Source organism: Lipotes vexillifer, unplaced genomic scaffold (genome assembly GCF_000442215.2).
Source record: "Lipotes vexillifer unplaced genomic scaffold, Lipotes_vexillifer_v1.1 scaffold1616, whole genome shotgun sequence".
NCBI classification, from domain to species: domain Eukaryota; kingdom Metazoa; phylum Chordata; class Mammalia; order Artiodactyla; family Lipotidae; genus Lipotes; species Lipotes vexillifer.
This window is the reverse complement of record NW_006790438.1, coordinates 645452-650777: the sequence shown is the minus strand read 5'-3', so window position 1 is coordinate 650777 and position 5326 is coordinate 645452. Positions and strand designations below refer to the sequence as shown.

Here is a 5326-nt window from a genome sequence, read left to right as displayed (position 1 = left end):
TTTGCATTCTGCCATGAACTCAGTGTCACAGGACATTTGGTTCTGTGCATTTAGTCATCCATACATTTGTTTAAACAAACATCTCTTAAGTGAATATTATGGGCCAGGCTTTATCACAGATAGAGCAGGACTAAAAGATGAATAACCTTACAGCCTGAGGTCGAGGGGGTGGTGGGAAGGAGAGAGAGAGAGAACAACTTAAGTGGAATCTGATGTGACAGAATAAGGGCTGACTCAGGGTGCACTGGGCTCCCAGGTGATCTTTGAGCAGTGGATGAGTCAGGACTCCACTGCAGATCAGAGGGACCACTCTAGCTAGTAAGTAGAAAGAGATTTACTACAGAGACCAAGATGCTAACAGAATCACTCAACAGTCAGGAGGAGCAGTTCTATGCTGAACCTGGAGAGAAGAATTCTAGAACAATACTGCAGAGCTCTCCCCACCCCCAAGGGGAGTGTCCTCTCTGCCAAACTCAGGGAGCGTGGGAATCAAGAGGCTGCCAATGCAATGTTGGCTCCAAGAATAGGCCTCACTAGCAGCTCTCCAGGGATCACAACTGTTGGCTCCTATTAGACCCTTGCTGGGGCGGTGGGGAGGCTAATATACCACCATTGCTCTCACCATTTAACTCAGTTCTGAATTTGTCTTGTGTGAATGCATCTGATTAGCAGAGCCCTAAATCACATCTGGAGCCCTAGTTGCAAGGGAGTCTCTTTCCAGCCCCTGCAGTACCGGAGCACTGGAAGGAGGTGTGAACAGCTGCGAGTGGACTCATCCATCCAGCACAGTCAGCCCAGCAGAGAATGTAAAAGTGGAGAGGTCTTAGGGCCGAGAAAGGGGTGGCCGAAGGTAGGAGAAACAGCATGTACATGAACCTAACAAGCACTGGAACAACACCCTGATGAGCTATGAACAGAACAAAGAACAGCATTTTAAATGTCACAATCTTTTTGGTCATCAATGTTACTGGCTTCATTTTTCCCATCTGTAAGATACGGAGAGTTTCTATGATTCTCTACTAATTAATCAGAAATTAATAAGACATAGAAACATCAAAACTCATCATCTTGGTGTGAATAGTTTTACACAGGCTAGTTAGATATTCTGTTTAATGGGAGAAGGGTGATCTTCATAGTATTTTCAGAAACTCATCATGTGACTAGTAAATTCCTTTCCTAATAATACAGTATTGCAGGTTTGTTACAATAATGTTAGAATGGTGAGAACTTAACAAGTACTTGTTGATATGAAATAAAAATGTAATCATCATGGAATTCCACTGGAAATTCATGGAAATGCAGAACTCTTCCCAGCTTTCTTTTCATGGCATGTCTTAGAAACCTGTGCTCGTGATGCACACGTAAAGAAATGAGCAAGCCAGAGCTTTGCACTGTTTGCTGGGCCCTGTGCTCAGTCAAGGTGAGTGTTTGGCAAGTGGAGGATCTTCCATTTCAAACTTTTCATGAATATGTCATTCATCTAGTCACAATAGATGTATTTCATGCAGCTTGGAAAGCCACATGTTATTTCCTTGCAGTAATGGCCTCCTCTGCCCCTGCTTAGAGACGAAAATGTTCAGCAGCTGTTGAAGGTCAGGCTACCACTGAGTTACTGAGTTACAGCACACAGACAACAGCATGCAAACCACCTGCAGAAGCGCAGCTAACATGAGGTGGCAGCAACCTTCAAATGTCTCTCTCTGTCTCTCTGTCTCTCTCTCCCTCTCTGTCTCTCCCTCTCTCTCTCTCTCCCTCTCTCTCTCTCCCCCTCTCTCTCGCTCCCTCTCTCTGTCTCTCTGTCTCTCCCCCTCTCTCTCTCCCTCTCTCCCCCCTCTCTCCCTCTCTCTCCCTCTCTCTCCCTCTCTCCCTCTCTCTCCCTTTCTCCCTCTCTCTCTCCCTCTCTCTCCCCTTCTCTCTCTCTCTCTCCCCCCCTCCCTCTCTCTCTCTCTCTCTTTCTGTCTGTCTCGCATGTGCATGCTCTTCCCCTCTCTCTCTTTCCAGACCAAGAGGAAAGAAATCCAAGCAAGCTATGAGAGAATATACAACCAGATAAGCTTTAAAAATGGGTGATGGGCAGAGATAACACAATGAAACATGAACTGACCATTCCATTTGCTTAGATTCTGCCTCATCATCTGCTCTTACGGGATAGACAGCGATGATCATAAAGGAGACCAGTGCTAAACCAAGAAGGCACAAATAACCCCAGAATTACACCCTGGGGGGCAAAAACCTGAGTAGATGCCTTCACAATCAACCATCTACCTCATTAACAGTAGTGGAAGCAAAGAGTAATTCTGGGTTGTGAGCTTTCCCCAGATGAATGGAGCTAGTAACTTAGGTCCCTGCTGTGTCTCTGTTTCTTCATTCACAAACACACACACACAGACACACAGACACACACACACACACACACACACACACACGTGCACGCAAAGAGAAATTTCATAAAGATAATCTATGCCTTAACTGATTAACAATTACAAAATAAGAAATATGACTATACTATAATTGAATTGTCACCAGCAGTATAAGAGGGCAATGCCAAAATTTCCTTGTACTTATAATGAGTTTTCTTCTTATATTAAATGTCTTTTTTTTCACCAAGCTTATGCCAATTACTCCTGACTCGTCTCTTTGACTAATGGGGAATAACTGATCCCCACTTTCTTTCTAACATTCACACCTGCCCAAGTACTGTTATTTTTCAGTCTTCCTGCTTTTTCCCGGAAAGTAGATAATACTCTTGATTTTAGAAAGAATCTTTTAAAATTTATTACTATTTCAAGAGATTTCTGAATCCTGGCCCGCTTGACTTGCTGTTATTTAAAAAAAATGAAATGTTTAAAACTTGAGAATGCTTTATGCCTTCAGGGTAACTGGCACCAATGAGCTAGTTCAAGCTGATATATATATTTTTTCTTTCTCTGCTTTAATCTTTTAAACATGAGTTAGCCACTGAGAGTTTGTATAGAGTTATGAGAAGAAGATGGTCTGGGCCTTAAGGTGTGGTCAAAATGTGGATGTCAGAGAAGACTGGCACCTCTTATATCTGCTGAATAATTGTCATGAAAGGGTTGGTATGAGGACTAATAAGGACAGAGCAGGAACTGTGGAAATAGAACCTCACACAAGAATTATAGAAAAGAACCCTGTCCAGAATGAGAGAGCCCAGCACATGGCATAGGCCTTGGGTCCAGCCTCAGAGGCCATTCCTCCAGCATGCTCAGAACTCCTGGCCCTGACATGGGTGTCTTCCCTGTGGAGGACACCTTCCCTCAGCAGACAGGAGTCATGCAGATTTAGCTTGGTTCAAGGGGGAGACAGGCTGGTTCCTGAAAGCACAAGGGGATGACTATCAGGTTTACCAAGAGGGTCCATCTTCCCTCGGCAGCCAGAGGACACGATTTCCCTGGCACAAGGTGAGGAGAAGGGTGGGTGAGCCAAGTCCTTCAGGGGTAAAGAAGCATTATCCAGCTACTCCAGCCAACAACTCACGCAGGATTCACAAAGTAGGAGAAGACCCTAGAGACTTCTTGCCTAAATATCTAACCATAAGCTCATACTGTGTTCATAGGCTCTGGAATAATTGCTCTGCTTTTTGCTTCATTTTGCCAGAACAGCCTCAGCACTCATGAAATACCTACAATATGGGGTGAAAACCTGCACAGAGGCATAATGGATTAGCCACAAATAATGCCTTTGCCAACTGCAAATTTTCCCATTTTCTTCAAGCTGCTTACAGAAAAAACTGCTTTATTAATTATTCTAACCATTTGCCAATTACTTAGGTTTTAAGGGGGCTTTTATGTGCTTTAAAAACACATTTATGTTAAATCCCAGCATAAATGAAGCACAGAAATAAACAGCAATGCTGTCATGTGAGATCACAGTTAATGGAGATAATGGTTCTTCCCCCATTTCTGCTATTTCACTCTGAGGATGTTAAACTGTTATCAAGATCGTCTTCCCTTCCAGGCCTCAAGGACAGATTTAATTTTGTACAATGCTCAGACTTGATGGCTAATAGCAATAATGCTAGCACAAACATCTGGACTCACTACAGGAAATCCTTTCCCTCATTTTGACAGTCTGATGCTAACTTGAGTGAAAGGTGGGTAAGAGCTTCCATGCCTCAGCCACCAACGAAGAACTGCAATAGAAAGGTGTTCTGAGAAGGAAGGAGAGACTGACAAGAAATGAGAACTAACCTTCAGAGAACATTCTCCTGCCATCAAAGTGAGATTCCACATGAAGTTTTGTTTATTGTTTTTTAATGCAGATTCTGATTCAGTCCATCCAGGACTGGGGCTGAGACTGCATTTCGGTTTTTGTTTTGTTTTGTTTTGTTTTTTTCAATATTTATTTATTTATTTGGCTGCACTGGGTCTTAGTTGCGGCACGCAGGATCTTAGCTGCAGCATGCGGGATCTAGTTCCCTGACCAGGGATCGAACCTGGGCCCCCTGCATTGGGAGCACGGAGTCTTAACCACTGGACCACCAGGGAAGTCCCCACATGGAGTTTTTATATTCAGAAAATGCTAGGGCAAGAGATTTAGAAGACAGGATTTTTAATCTTTTTCTAAAAAATATTTATTTATTTATTTATTTGGCTGCCTTGGGTCCTAGCTGCGGCACACAGGATCATCGTTGTGGCACGTGGGATCTTTCATTGCGGTGGGTGGGCTCTTTGTCACAGCATGCAGGCTTCTCTCTAGTTGTGGCGTGTGGGCTCTAAAGCACGTGGGCTCAGTAGCACGCAAGTTTAGTTGCCCTGCAGCAGGTGGGATCTTAGCTCCCTGACCAGGGATCAAACCTGCATCCCTTGCTTTGGAAGGCAGATTCTTAACCACTAGACCACTAGGGAAGTCCCATCTTTTTTTTTTTTAAGCAACTCACAAACACTCCTAATTTAGCTAAAGGCATGCACATACCTTAGGAAGGCTGACAGTACAAAGTGAAGTGGAAGGTTTTTAATAATTGTATTTGAAACCCTGGTCCTAGCCCAATAAGATGGAGATAAGGTTGACCCAAACCCCCATGCTGGAGACTGTGGAAATCCAATAGTTCTCTGAGTATCTAGGTGTGGGGGGATTTACAGTCACAGAAGTACTTTTGTTCAGCTTTCCAGCCTCTATTGAATTGTTCTCTGTGAGGTCTCCTATGTTTACACCCTTGGTGTCCATCACCCTAACATGGGACCCAAATCCTTCTCCATGACTCCACTTGTCATGTGCTCTCTCCTTTTTACCTCCAAAGCATCAGCAAACACAGGTACCAGAACTTTCAACGGAAAGGTGGGAGCCAACACATGGATACAATGGG

The 5326-nt window shown here is 43.9% G+C and overlaps 1 non-coding gene across 1 annotated transcript; it reads right to left on the bottom strand.

Moving 5' to 3' along the window:
* Positions 1–4435: 4435 nt before the first annotated feature.
* TRNAW-CCA (transfer RNA tryptophan (anticodon CCA)) lies at positions 4436–4508 on the bottom strand. The gene has a single exon. It is a non-coding gene; the product is annotated as a tRNA-Trp (tRNA).
* Positions 4509–5326: the final 818 nt, after the last annotated feature.